The sequence below is a fragment of the Canis lupus genome, chromosome 8, assembly GCF_011100685.1.
Source record: "Canis lupus familiaris isolate Mischka breed German Shepherd chromosome 8, alternate assembly UU_Cfam_GSD_1.0, whole genome shotgun sequence".
NCBI lineage: Eukaryota > Metazoa > Chordata > Mammalia > Carnivora > Canidae > Canis > Canis lupus.
In genome coordinates this window covers 9309615-9325408 of record NC_049229.1, presented here as the reverse complement: position 1 = coordinate 9325408, position 15794 = coordinate 9309615, and the positions used below count along the sequence as shown (strand labels likewise).

Below are 15794 nucleotides of genomic sequence, written 5' to 3'. Positions count from 1 at the left end.
ATGAAAAATAACTGATATGACAAGAACATTCTTTTCTTCAAGAGTGGTAGATTAAGGTTTCAAAATCAACATGTTCTGCATCTGAAGGCATCCTCTCTTGGTCCCAACTTTGGAGAAATCAGAAATTATGTGAAATCTCCCAATTTTAACATATTGGCCAACAAAGTTAATGTATGGACTACACCCAACAGCTTGGTGGAATTTGAATCTCTTGTGCTCTAAAGCTCAATTAAGGAATTGACTTTTTATAAAAAATGATATAAATAAGTCCTGATATTGTAGTTAAACTTCTACAGTTATATATTTGCCGGCTATCTGCAAATGTGGAAAAAGAAGTAAAATATACCCTGCTCAATCCCCTCCTTCCTTAGCTTCCTTAGAGAGAGAACAAATTTTTACTAAAAGAGATGTCTGAGGTCTCTGACCTCCTGCTGAACTGCAGGCTGTGTCTGGAATTTTTATTCTCATGGTTTGCTGGGTCACCAGGGTTTGAAGACTCACTGTAGTCACCTTGGAGTTGCATCTGGACAACTACTCAGGTTTGGTTCATACTCTATTGTCTTTCTGTTCTCTGTGGTTATCATTTCTGCCCTCTTTCCTTACTTCCTCCTTCCCTCCTCCCCTCCCTTTCCCTTCCCTTCCATTTTGAACCAAGAGAAGTAATTTATTTTTTTAATTGAAATATAGTTGACACACAATGTTATATTCCTTTGAAGTATACAACATGGTGATTCAGCAATTCTGTACATTATTCAGTGCTACCATGCTAAGTCTAGTTACCATCTCTCAGCATCCAAAGTTATTACAATGTTATTGACTACATTCCCTGTGCTGTACATCTCTGTGACTTAGTTAATTTTATAACTGGAAGTTCTTACCTCTTAATCTCCTTCATCTAGTTCACCCATCCTCCCCACCCCTCTGCTCTGACAGCCACATTCACTTCTCTCTTCTTTCATGTTCTTCATTCTGCTCATTGACATATCTTCTTTTTTCCTTTTTTCTTCTTTTCCTTTCCATGCTTTTATCTTCTTCTCTTGGTGAGAAGAGCTTTCTATTTACCTCGGAGGAAACTATAATTTTGGCAGAAAATTACTAGCTTTTGAGCAGTGCATTCAGAAAGTAAGGCACACCCAGGAAACAGACCTTGCATGCCAGCATTTCATAGCTCCTAGAATAATTCCTCATCTCCTCTCGAGTCTCTTCTTCCCCTATATTCCTAATTTTAAAGAATGTAAACATGAATTATCTGGTGGCTCAATCCTCATATCTTAGCATTGTCTTGACTTTATCATTTCCCTGTGCACATTTCCCCCTCTGTATTCAAATCTGTTACCCCTGTCTCTTCCCCCACTGCTCTGCCCTGGGGAAGGCCCTCAGCATTTCCTGTGTGGATCTCTGCTGCTCCTACTCTCACTCCCTTTAAACCAGTCTGTGGGAAACCTCATTTATGATCAGGCCATGTTTCTATTTAAAAACAAAACAAAACAAAGCAAAATGATTGAACTCTTTTATGTATATAATAAAACAAAAAGTCCTTGTTATGATGATAAAGGGTTTTGTTCCCTGCCTAGCTCTCCTGCCAGTCTCCTGAAGTATGATTTGTTATAGCTATACACAGTCCTTAGTCACTCTCGTGGAGTGCTGTGTATTTGCACATGCCCCTCTCTCTTTGCCCAGCTTCATCTGATGCTTCAAAACTCAGGTGAGGTGACACTTTCTCCATGTAGCTTTCAAATGGAGCTGGGTACCTCCCTTATCCATGTTTCCTTGGTACCCTGCATTAGCTTTATCATTGTGGAAATACTGCATGGTTCTCCAGCTCTCTTACTAGACTGGGAGTTCCTTGAAAGCGGGAAATAGCTTTCATCCCAGAATCCTTAGGAGTTAGTATGATGCTTGTCTGTATGCCGAGGCACCATGCTAGAACCTAAGAATAGTGAAACAGCTGATAGACTTTAGATACTCATTAAGGGGGGTATGGAGCTGTTCTAGTTTACCGGTAATATGATGTTAACCCTGCTGATCTTTGTTAATAATCCTATACAGTATCTTAATAATTGTTATTTTTTATATAGTTGAAAACTCTGGGTTGTAAATAAATGATTTTTAGTCTTTTGACTACACAGACAAGTCTAAAATTAGAAAGATGGAAGTTTATATGCTATAAGGGTTCTGTAGTCTCAATGTTTGTGTCCTCTTGAAGTTTCATATGCTAAAATCCTAATGCCCAATGTGATGGTATTGGGAGATGTGGCCTTTGGGAGGTTCTTAAGTCAGTAGAGTAGAACTCTCCTGAATGGGATTAGTACTCTTTAAAACAATTTTTTAAAACATAGTTGACACATAACATTACATTAATTTCAGGTATACAGCATAGCAATTTGACATCTCTATACCTTATGCTATCCCCACTAGAAGTGTAGCCACCCTCTGTCATCAAATATCACTATTAAAATATCATTGAATATACTCCCTATGCTGTACCTTTTATTCCTGAGACTTACTCCATAACTGGAATCCTATATCTTTCATTCCTCTTCACCTGTTTTGCCTACCCCTCACCTCCATCCCCTCTGGCAATCATTAGTTTGTTCTCCATAGATCTGATTCTATTTTTTTGCTTGTTTACTCATTTCTTTTGTTTTTTAAGATTAATATTCTTCTAAAAAGGGACATCACAGAGCTCCGTATCCCCTTCCTCCATGTCAAGAAACAGAATTTTGCCATTTAAAAGAGGGCCCTCACTCAATCATACTGGTACTCTGATCTTGAACTACCAGCCTCTAGAACGGAGAATAAATTCTCTTGTTTATTTGCCAGGCCCCTGGATGGACTAAGACACAGAAACTTCAAAGTCGAAAAGTCTTTTCTACCAGAGAATATATTTAAGTTAAGAGAAGCATAGAGATTGGTCCTTGGCCACTCTCCCCTTTTCATAAAATTCATGAACAGCTATCTCAAACGGCAGTTGTATTGGTGAGTCCTGAGCCTTTCACGTAATTTCTGAAATAACACATCTCTCAAATCTGGGACGACTACTGTGGTTTTGCCACTATGCGGACTTACAGAGCTTTGTCTGCAGAACCTCAGACTTTCTGATTACATGGTAAAGACACCAGCCTGCAATGAAGTTTGGGAAGGACCAGTGGCATAGTTCCTTTTATTTTATTATTATTTTTTACGATTTTATTTATTTATTCATGAGAGACACGCAGAGAGAGAAGCAGAGAGAGAAAAACAGAGACATAGGCAGAGGGGAGAAGCAGGCTCCATGCAGGGAACCTGATGTGGGACTGGATCCCGTATCCCAGGATCACACCCTGAGCTGAAGGCAGGCGCTCAACTGCTGAGCCATCCAGACGTTCCAGCATAGTTCCTTTTAGATCACATGACTACTCCATATCTACACTAGTCCTGTTTTCCTCCAGTAAGGACTAAATGAAGGACAGACATTGGCCAGTTTCCGTGGAAGTTTTGTCTTGCTTTAAAGTGATATACCAAAGACTGTTAGTGGTTTTTTTTTGGAATGTTGCTTTCATTCTTGAAAGTTTAATTCATGAAAAATGAACTACCATTTGTATACTTTCAAAATATAGAAAAAGAAATCTTCAAAATCTTGAATATACCTTCATCACTGATTAAATTTTGATTTAAGAACATAGAAAGTCTTTATGCATAGTACAGAGAAAGAACACTTCAAACAGACTTTGGCAGCATGTGTCATTGTTTCTAAATGTAAAGTTTTTAAACATAGCTTGGTACAACAGTTTGTTACAGTTAAAATTCAGTTTGTGTCACTTTTAGAAATCTAAACATTGTTTCTCTGTCATATGTCTTTGAAATGATATCATATGTTCTAGAAACTCAGTGGGGGTATTGAGAGTGCCAGAACTTACTAAAGGAAAAAATATATATATGTATAACCATTATAGATATAAAGATATGACTATATATCAAGATATTTTTTCCTGTTTTTTCCCCTTCATTAGGTTATGAAACTGTAATGTCACATTATGTCTACAACTGACTATGAAAATTGAGTGAAAAATGACTGTAGTAATTGGTAAATCTCTACTTTATCTCCAAATCTGTGACATTGTGACCACGGCATTGTGTGGCGATGCTGATTGGGTGGAGAGCTAAAGAGAAATCTAGTTGTTCACAAGGTCGAAAGAAAACCAGGGTCTGAAAGTGAGATCAAGCCTACTGAGTAAGAAGGCTCTGTCCCAGCACAGTTGAGAGTAAGCAAAAAATGTGGACTCAGGTCATCACCACAAGGATCAGGGAGTTGTCTACTTCCCTCAGGCAGTGTTTTAGGGGCAGGAGGCCAGTAATCCACAAAGAACCAAGGAGGATCTGAGTTTATATAGGCTGAGGTTTTAGGACCAAGTTTTTAGGAATCATGTGATGAAAAATGAAATATTTTTCTTGTGGATCTTGGTACACCGAACTGTATTGACTAGGGGTGGACTTGGTTTTATCTAGGACTCAAACAGTACCACTAGGGTATGTCTCCTGGCTTAGTTGATCTTACATTTGGCTCCAGTCTACACAGTGAGCTGCTAAAGTCCACAATCTCTCCCCTTAATGATTCCAAGGTTCATATTCTTATGCCACTAAGCCAGACAGTGAAAAGCTGCAGTTTTTCAACTCTTCAACTGTTCACACACATACAAAAATTCTGGGTTTTATTTTCTCTGGGCCAATTAAGGTAATATACCCAATCCCTGAACCACTCACTGTAGCAAAGGTAACAGATTTTGCTAATTGGTAGGTTTAAAATACATGCCCCACCTTGAGAGCTAGGAGTACATGCACTGCAATGAAGGGTTAAAATTAACCAGTTAACTATTAGAAACATACAACCATTGTTGGCTTTGTAAGTCAATCATACCAAACTTTTAAGGGACTCTAATTCCTATTGTCGAAAGTTGTTCCAGAAAATTGAAATGAGCAAAAGTTGTCTAGCTCATGAAATGAGACTACTGTAATCTTAATTTTAAAGCCTGATGAGCACAACAGAGGAAAAGATCTGTTTTTCTGTAGACATCACAACCCAAAGTAAAACAATAGCTAAATAGATCCTACCGTGTATTACAAATAATGCATTATGATAAAGTAGAGCTTTATATTTGATATTTAAAAAATATGTCAGAATAATTCATCTACTATTAGATAAAAGGAGAAAAAAAATCATATGATTATCTTAATTGATCCCAGGAAAGCATTTTATAAGGTTTAATACCTGTTTATGAAAAATATATTTTGGGAATAAGGTACTTATTAATTTGGGAGGTATCACATACAAAAAACAAAATAATTAGATTTCATGGAAAAGCTTAGTAGATATTTTGGAACATTAAAAAAGTGAATAGGTAAAGACCAACCCTTTATTTTTTTTTAATTTTTAAAAAAGATTTTATTTATTTAACAGAGAGATAGAGCCAGAGAGCACAAGGTGGGGGAATGGCAGGAGAGGGAGAAGCAGGCTCCCCACTGAACAGGGAACCCCATGTGGGGCTTGATCCTGGAACCCTGGGATCATGACCTGAGCCAAAGGCAGATGCTTAACAGAGAGTGAGCTCCCCAGGTGCCCCAAGAACAGCACTGTAGGAAAAAAAAAAAAAAAAAAAGAAAAGAAATGGAAGGATTGGAATGAGAGAGATAAATCTCTCATTATTTGCAAATGAAATGACCATCTATCTTAAAAGAAAACAACTCCTGAAAAATTTATAGGCAAACTTCTGGATAGATTAAGTCAACCAAGGTCCTGGATGCAAGATCAGCTTTCATAAATCAATCAGTAATATTTTTCTATACTAGGAGACATCAACTAGACATTACAAAGGGAAAAAAGTAATGCAAAGTATTAAATATCTAGAAATTAACATAATTGAATTTATATAAGGCTTCCATGGGGAATATTAAAACTTTAATAAAAATCATAATAGATGATGTATATGAAAAGAGACAGTCCATGCTTGTAGGATGATATAATTTAATATTATTAAGATGTCAAACCTCCCTAACTTAAACTGGATCACAATTTCAGTTAGATTAAAAAACACTAATTTATTACAAATTTTTTATGGAAAAATACAAATTCAGAAGTAAATGAAGCAACCTCAAGAAGAGGAAAACAAAGAGATTTGACCATGAAATAGTAAAAGAATACCAAGTCATAATAATTTCTTTTAAGTTTTATTGGTACAAGAACAGAGAGAGAGAGACTGAAAAGATTGAATGAAAGGCTCAGAACTAAAGTGATATATATGGGAGAATCTTATGTGTGATAAAGACTTACACCACAGATCAATGAGGAACAGATGGATTAATAGATGATATTGGGAAAATTGGCTTATGGAAAAAATAAAACATGCATTTTAAGTCTGATACACAAAGATGTATTCCAGGTAGATGAAAGATAGAAGTATGAAAGCTAAAATTATAAATTAAATCAAAGAAAATTTAGGAAACCGTCTTGTAATGGAGAGAAGGAAGAAGGCCATCCTAAACAAAATTTCAAGAGTGAAATCATAAAATGAAAAACTGAAGAATTTGATGACAACACAGGATTTCTGCTCACTAAAGGGCACCATCAGCAACATTGATAAACATGACTATATGGGGGAAGATACTCATAATATCTAAAACACAAGGGACCAATATATAGAATACAAAGAGGGCAGCCGCAGTGGCTCAGTGGTTTAGCGCCACCTTCAGCCCGGGGCAGGATCCTGGAGATCCAGGATCGAGTCCCAGGTAGGGTTCCCTGCATGGAGCCTGCTTCTCCCTCTGCCTGTGTCTCTGCCTCTCTTTCTATGTCTCTCATGAATAAATAAATAAAAATCTTAAAAAAAATAAAAAAAAAGAGTTTCAAAAAATGGACTACAGAAAGAAAGCAACACCAAAAGAAAAATAAAACAATAGGAACAGCTAACTTACAGAGGAAGAAACTCCTAATGCCCACAATCTCAAATCATTTTATAATTAGATAAACGCAAACTAAAAGAATTATGAGATGTCATCTTTCATCTATTAAAATGCGAAAAAAGTTAAAGTTGGATAATGCCAACTGTTATTGAGGATCTGTGTAATTAGGAAGCCTTAGGTATTGCTGATGAAAGTGGAGACTGGTGTAGCCATCCGGGGGAGCAATCTGTTACTATTTAGTTAAGTCAAACTATACAAATATTATAACTCAGTTTGGGTACATATGGCCTCAAGAAATTTCTTACACAGATACATGAGGAGCATAGATCAACTTATTTTATTGTAGCATTGATGGGGGGGAGCAGTGAGTTGGTAGAAATCTGGATGTCTCACTAGAAAAGCAGATAAGTAGATTATAGTGGACACAAAGGAATGCAGCTGGCAGAAACTATGGATTTGATGTGCACACAGCAGCATGGATACATCTCAAAAGAAAAGAGGACTAAAATGGTATGTTGCATAATGTTATTTTTATAAATCAAATATATGCATGCATGTACAAACCAAAGATACACATGAAGCATATTACAGTGGCTCTCCCTGAGGTGGAGAGAGAAAAGGAAGTTGTAGGAATAAAAGAGGAAAAAAAAAAAAAAAAGAGACTTGCCAAAGGAAGCAGGAAGCATAGATACCATTTCCAAAAGAAGGAAGAACGGATCCTATCTGCCAAAAATAGCAAGTGTCTACTGTCTCAGGAATGTCTCGAGAAGTCAGGATATCAAATGTAGACTCTAACAGACAGAATGCATAAGAATACTGTGTGAACACCAGCCTCCAGTTGACTTCATTTATAGCTATTATCAAACTGAGAACACTCAAGGACCCAGACTCCTAAAATGTGGGGGAAAATGGCCAGCCTCCTAAATTTAAGGAGGAAGTTTGGCAAGCATTAGCAGAATGGATTCTGAAATACTCATCATGGCACAGCAAATTAGAAACTAATCATTCTCTCTGGCTCTTTTTCCCTCCTCTTCCTGTTTCTTTTATATGCCACTTCATTTTTTCTATACTGCCCTTTACATTTCTTGGCTCTCTCTTTTCACGTTTTTCCCCCCCACCACAGCAACTTGCTTTTTCCAATTTACTTTTTTCCTTTCTCTCTGTATTAGAAAAAAAAATCCACTGTCTTGTTATTTCTCTTTCTATACTTTTCCTTTTCCAAACAGTCAAACAATGTCTCTTCCCATTTCTTTTAACTAAGAGGTTGATTTTCCCCAGCCTGAGATCTGTCCTGCACTCCTCCCACACTCTATTCCTCATATGACTTTGGGAGGAAAATGTGGGGAGGGAATAAACTGTTAGCCTCCTTGATCTTATTTTCATGCACATATTTTGGCAATAGAAAGTAAAGGTTATGAAAAAAATCAGGAAAGTTTTTTAAATCACTGTTCTCAATTAATGTCATATTTTGGCCTTTGACCTTATGTTAAGTTGGTGATACCCGCACAGGTCCTCAAAAATGAGGCCCACATAAGAAGTTGTTACCTGATTCCTATTCCTAATTGGTGCAAACATTTTAGAAAGCCTGGAAGTAAAGTAAAACAAATAATTGTTCATTCGTGGGGAGGAATGCAAATAAAAAGTTCTTGTTTTTAGAACTCCAGCTTCCTCACCTGGCCTCCAACCATTGTTCTAGCTTTCCCTGAAGGTTTATAGGCAAGTTGCAGCCCACTGTCCCTAATTGTACCATCCTTTCCTAAACAGTTGAGCACCATTTCCTTGAGGAAAATAATTTATTATCTTTTTTCATGACTGAGAAATGGAAGAATCTCTTCTTTGCCTCAACATCTGGGGTTTAAGGAGCGGGATGGCACATTGCATCCTACTCAGCACTATGCTGGTAAATGTTTAACAGGAAGCACTGAAGAAAAACTGTTAGAAGCTTTAATGATATAAAATGTGACATAGCATATAATTTACAAGTAATAGAATGTGCAATACCCTTTGTTAGAAATTCCATATAGCCAATTATATCTCGTAGAATAATTTTGTCTATTTTTTTTTAATTCTTTTATCCTATGGTTGCAACCTATGGCTACAAATGATGAACAGTTGTAGTTCTGACATGACTGTTGGTTTATAATTTTATGTGAGTGGGTAGGTTATAAATGAAGCACTGGTGTTAGACATCAGAACTTCACATGTTCATCAATGACATGGATGAGCGCTTTGCTGAATCAAATAATTATTTTGAATGCTGGAAGAAAATTTTCTGTTTGTGTGTGTGTGTGCACATGTGTGCTATTTACATGGCAATGGCAAGTTTCAGGGGCAACAAGAGAGCACAAATGCTAGTCTACAGAACTTGAATCATGCTTGCTTATATCCTGTTGGCTAAAGCAAATCACACAGTCAGTCTCAGAGCCAGAGTGGGAGAGCACTAAAAATTACAGGATAGCTAAATGGACATGGATACAGGGAAGGAAATGATTACTGGTCATTTTTATGTATTCCATCCATCCATGTCACAGAAAACCCACAGAATAATACTGAGAAATAAGGCACATAAATTTGTTTAACATGGAGTTTGTAGGTAGGGGGCTCTAGGGTCTCTTCTACCGCACCACAGTCTCAGGTTGCAAGAATGGTATTTCTGTAATTCCTTTGGCTTTATCCCCTTGGTCATAAGATGGTTGCCCATATTCTAGACATCATGGCCTTACAAAACTTGAATAAAAGCAGAAGATACCTTAGGGGGTCAAGGCAGTGAGAGAGCTTAATTTGCATGCTTCATCCTTATTTTAAGCTTTTATTTAAATTCCAGTTAGTTAAGATAGAGTGTAATATTAGTTTCAAGTGTAAAATATAGTGATTCAACACTTTAATATAACACTCAGTGCTCATCATAAGTGCACTCCTTATTCCTCATCATCCACTTCACTATTCTTCCACTCACCTCCCTTCTAGTAACTATCAGCTTATTTTCCATAGCTAAGAGTCTGTTTCTTGGTTTGCCTCTCAATCTCTCTCTCTCTCCTTTTCTCCTTTGATCACTTGTTTTGTTTCTTAAGTTCCTCATATGAGTGAAATCATATGGTATCTATCTTTATCTGACTGACTTACTTTACTTAGACTTATACTCTAGCTCCATCCATGTCATTGCAAATGGCAAGATTTCGGGTATTTTTTATGGCTGAGAAATATTACACACACATACCACATCTTCTTTATTTATTCATCAACTGATGGACATTTGAGCTGTTTCCATAATTTGACTAGTGTAGATAATGTTGCTATAAACCCCAGGGTACTGTATCCCTTTGAATCAGTATTTTTGTATTTTTTTTAAAGATTTATTTATTTACTTGAGAGAGAGAGACAGAGCAAGTGTGTGAGAGAGAACACAGTGAGGGAGTGGGAGACAGGCAGAGGGAAAGAGAGAGAGAAAAAAAAAAAAAACTTTAGCAGACTCCTAATTGAGCAGGAAGCCTGATGTGGGGCTTGATCTCATGATCCTGTGTTCACAACCTGAGCCAAAACCAAGAGTCAGATGCTTAACTGACTGCACCACCCAGAGGGCCCCTGCCGGCAACTTATCGTATTTGCTCTGAAGCAATTTTGCACATGGTAGGAGGAAAATACCTATTGAATCCGTGCTTAATTAGGAGTGTAGGAGTATAGGGTTTTATCTGTCAGTGACTGGTTTTATATCATTCCCCTATAATAACATTGATTGTTTATGGCACTTTACTATATGCCAGGCTCTCTTGTAATGACTTTACAGAGAGCCACATGATTTATTTGCACTTAGGTAAGGAAGCTGACACTAAGCATGGATCAGTAATGACCTATAAGTAAGTAGTTGAGTTAAGTGTGCCTGACCTGTTCTGCTATGGCGGTGTTCTTTCTATGATTCTATCTTGGTGCTAGTCACTGCACTGTGGTGGAGGAAGCACCTCTACCTGCGTGCCACCCCAACATAGGCATATGTACACACATACAGAGGTAGCTAGCATATATTCTTACCTGAAGAGGCTATGAAATTCTATCCTAGACTGCAGAGTACAACCCATAGCCTGGTTCTTGCCTGTCTGTATAACTGCCTTCTTGCCACACCTCCATTTTTCCCTCCTTTCCTGTGTGAAGAATGGGACTACAGTCTGGCACATGGCATGGTGTGAGCTGGCTGGCTACAGAGTGGGAGAAGAGATAGCATAGTGCTTCCAAGAGAATAGCAGAACTAAATCCTTCTGTTTTACAGTAGCTTCCCCACCCCTCCTTAATTACAAAGGGATTATACATATGTAGTGAGAAGCTTGAAAAATGCAAAAAGGCACAAAAGATAATATAGTCTTTCATAATACCATTGCTAGATATATCTTCAGTTGATATTTTTGGATTCTCTTCGAGTCCTTTTTCTATGAATGCATTTATTTTTAACAACATACGGGTTTCTTTCTTTTTTTAAAGATTTTATTTATTTATTCATGAGAGACACAGAGACAGAGAGGCAGAGACACAGGCAGAGGGAGAAGCAGGCTCCATGCAGGGAGCCTGATGTGGGACTTGATCCCAGATCTCCAGGATCACGCCCTGGGCTGAAGGTGGCGCTAAACCTCTGAGCCACCCAGGCTGCCCAAACATACGGGTTTCATTGTCTACTATTTTATGATCTTTTTCACTTACTGGAGCATCATGGCAAATTTTTCACAACATTTAAGATTTTATTTCCACCGTTGTTCATTTGTTTAGAGCATATTTATTGAGACTTTTGTGACTGGCATTGGATTTTAAAGGTGGCATAGTAATATGTTAAAGTGACTCATCTTTGTTTCTTTAATTTTCTATTGATGGTTATTAATTCATCCAATAGATAAATATGCATTAAGCACCTCTTATATACCTGGAATATACTAGGTGCTGAGGATGTAGCAGTGAATGATGCAGATAAGACCTCTGTTCCCTATAAACTTATACCGAGGGAAATCACAGAGTCTCTATGTAAATACATAGCCAGGAAAGGTGACAACCTAATGTGATATGTTGCCATCAGATTTCCATCTTCTTGATACTTGTTAGAAGTTTTGGTTCTTCCATGGCTCTCTCCACTCCCATACTCAGGGGTAATATGGTTTAAATTCCCTTTGTACTTTACTGTTTCAGTAGAATTTATGGAAATGAAACTTCATTTTTAAATTTTTTTGAATATGAAACTTTAATGTGTATGCTTCACCTGCCATCCTGGACCAGAATGCTTATTGCCTTAAATGATTAGAAAGGACTTGCCCCAGTCAGACAAATATATTCTTGTATTTCTTTCTGATTTATTTATTTAACTATCTGTTTTATATTTAATTCCTTTAGCATGCATTTTGGTTGATTGTAGAGATTTAAATTTATTTTTCTCCAGTATTTTAAAATCCAAAATCATGGCACATTATATGTATTCAATAATTATAGCTGTAATTCCATTTTTAAAAAATATTTATTTATTTACTTTAGAGAAAGAGAACACACATATGAGGGGAAGGGGCAACGGGAGAGGGAGAGACAGTCCCAAAGAAGACGCCTTGCTCAGTGTGGAGCCCAACGCAGGGCTCAATCCCACAACCCTGGGACCATGACCTGAACCATAACCAAGAGACAGACTCCCAACTAACTCCACCACTGAGGCACCCCAACTGTGACCCAAATAATTAACAGAATAAGAATACTTTTGTTGATTTTTTTTATTGGGAAATCCTGCAAATAGTAATTGTGTAGCCATATTATACAGTTCCCATAGACATGTAAATAAAGTATTTGGAGTGGTTTTGATGTATGTGTTTAAGAACTATATTTTAAAAATTTTAGTTCTTTGAAGCTACTTACATTGAGGTTATTTTATAGTACATTGGCAGTAGGAACTTATAAAATGAAACTGGGGAAATTATTCCAGAGAAGTACTGAAACAAAATCATAAACTCCTAAAATATGCTAGTTCACAAATTAGCAAACTGTATTAATAATTGTTAGCTGTAATATTTGTTTACATTTCAGTAAAATTCGCTAAATCAATAAAGTGAATTTTTTCATAACTAAGAAAAAATCATATTTTAAGGGTGTCAAGATAGACTGCTAGTTTGAAGTAAAGGAAAATTCATTCAGTGGATAATGTGAGGAATTGGGAAGGGATGATGAAGATATGCTGTTTGGTTTTTTTAAGATTTTATTTATTCATGAGATACAGAAAGAGAGGCAGAGACATAGGCAGAGGGAGAGGCAGGCTCCCTCAGGGGAGCCCGATGTGGGACTCAACCCCAGGATTCTGAGACCACTCCCAGAGCTGAAGGCAGATGCTCAACCACTGAGCCACCCAGGCATCCCAAGATATGCTGTTTATGGAACATTCATTTGACAACCATTAACTGACTCTGCTCTGTGCCTATTATACTTAAACACAGTGAGGTATATAATATAAAGATATTTGGGCAGAGACCTGAATTAAGCAAAGGTATATGTTAGGTGGAAGAGTGTTCCAGGCAAAAGGAACAGCAAAGAAGGAGACCATGAGGCATGGGGCCAGTTGTGAGTCCCAAGAAGAGTGGCTGAGAGGAGAGTGGAAAGTAGTAGTTGATAAGTGAGAGAGGTGAACTGAACCAAGATCTTGTGGTTATCTATTAACTTGATGAATCAGCATATTAATTTTTCTTTGCTTAATCTGAAGTTTCTAAAGGTGATAAGGTCAAGATACTCTGATAAGTCAACTGAGGAATACCCACAGTGGCACAGAAAATGAGAATTAGACCCTCAGAGACCTGGAATTTCTAAACTGGGGAAACATGGTTCCTCAGGGTGAGCAGTCTGCCAAAGTCATTGTAAACATTTGAGTGTTTGAATGTGTCTGGGCTGTAACCTCTACAGGGAAAGGAAATCCTGGTTTCTAAAAATAAAAGACTGTTTTTATTTTAAGAGTCAAAGGGGAACAGATCGTCCCAATAAATACAGGTCATTGACATGTTTTGGTCGTGGACTTAGAGTATGCAGAGAGATCATCTCTTTAAATCTATGGATAGCTAGGTACCCATTTTAAAAAAATGTCTCTGGATAGATTCTAAAACCTCTATCGAGAAATCATGAATTTGTTTTCAGTACTGGTTGGGTTGAAAATGTTAAAGAAAAATAAAGTAATAGCTAATCAATTCCTCTAACACCCTCATGAGATAAAGTAGTATGCTTTGTCATGACTTATTTATTTATGCATTCAACACCATGTATTGAGCACATACTACGTACCAGACACTATTCTAGGCTGTTGAGTTATAATAGTGAATCATATGGAGTAAGTTCCTGCTCTAATGGAGCTTATGTTGTAGTTGGGAAACAGATAATAATTTTTAAAAATGAAGATAGATCTATAACTTCAGGTGGTGATGATTTCTCTGAAGTAAAAGAAACAGGATAAAAGAATTAGAGAAGCTATATTTTACTTAGTGGGGGTCAGGGAAAGCCTTGCTGAGGAGGTGACACATGAGCAACATGAAGGAGTTAAGCATGTGAATATCAAGAAAAGGAGTATTTCAAGCAGGAAGAAAAGAGCAGGTGTCAAAGCCCTGAGGAAGAACTATCAATTATTTACTTGAAAAATAGTAATGGGACTAGAGTGGAGGAAGGGTGGCAGAAGATAAAGATAGAGATGTAAGAACCTTGTGGGCTCTGGTTACGATTGGGGGATCTTTGTAAGTATGAAGAGAAGCTGTTGGAAGCTCTCTGATCTGAGACACATTTAAAAGCGAGATCCAGTCCCTGTGTGTAGAATAGATTGTGCATCCCAGAGGAGGAGCAGGTGACTTGGGCAGTTATAGGTAAGAGACAGTGGCTTGGACTTGGGAGATAGTAGTGGGAGTGATGACAGATTTTAGGTTTGGAGGATACTGTGCTTTTCTTTTTTTCTTTTTTCTTTTTTTCTTTTTTCTTTTTCTTTCTTTTTTTTTTTTTTTTTAGAGCTAATAAGATTTTTTAAGGAATTCCATGTGAAATGAGAGAGAAAGAGAAAATTTAAAGATGATTCCAACCTTTCTGACCCAAACCACCGGATGTTGGTGTCATTTCTTGAGACAGGGGTAGTGAAGGGAAAAATCAGGGAAGAGTAGTCAGAAGTTCCATTGTGAACCCCGCAGATGAATCCACACAGAGATGTTGAATACTGTTAGATGGATGGGTCTGCCTTTTAAGGGAACGTTCAATGCTAGAGATAGACATTTGTGTCATCTGAGACTATATGGTATCTCAAGCCAGGGGGCTTGGTGATATCCTCTAGGGTGATTATAAATAGAGAAAAGAGACTTTCTGCAGAATGAGCCCTGAGCACTCCAGCATTTATCTAATAGGTTGGAAAGAAGAGAATGATTCAGTGACCGAAAAGTTACAGCCTCTCAAGTAGCAGGAAAACCAAGAGAACGCAGTATTCTGGAATCAAGAGAAGAAAGTGTTTGTTGGAAGGAGGGAGTGAAAGCCTGGGGCAAATACTGCTAACTTGTTGCCTAAGAGGATGGTTACCCACGGAACTGGCAATGTGAAGACCAGCTCACCTGGAGGCCATTCCAGCGAGCGTGTATGCAATGAGTACTGACACTTCTCGAGAGGACAATTTCTTTAAATAGGTTGAGGGAAATGGGATGCAATTTGGAGTGCGATGCATTTTGACTGTTTTGCTGGTGATGTGAATTCTGATAAATGTGTTTGAAGTTTTGTGAAAGACAGTGTTTTAATTTTTTTATTCTCACTAATGAATTTTATTTTCCATGAATTTAGAGTGAGGTTTATATATAAATTTATGTTCATATCTATTTAGTGAGCTTTAAAATATCATGTTCAAT

At 37.4% G+C, this 15794-nt stretch overlaps 1 protein-coding gene across 3 annotated transcripts in view; it reads left to right on the top strand.

Moving 5' to 3' along the window:
- The window catches only part of PRKD1 (protein kinase D1), a 322398-nt gene that overhangs the window by 137295 nt on the left and 169309 nt on the right, over window positions 1–15794 (top strand). The window contains exon 1 of one of the 3 annotated variants that reach the window (XM_038544381.1): window positions 14651–14780. The exons of the other annotated variants lie outside the window; for them this stretch is intronic. The gene's annotated coding sequence lies outside the window, so the exon portion shown is untranslated. Of the gene's footprint in view, window positions 1–14650; window positions 14781–15794 lie in introns of those variants that run through there. 3 annotated transcript variants of the gene reach the window in all.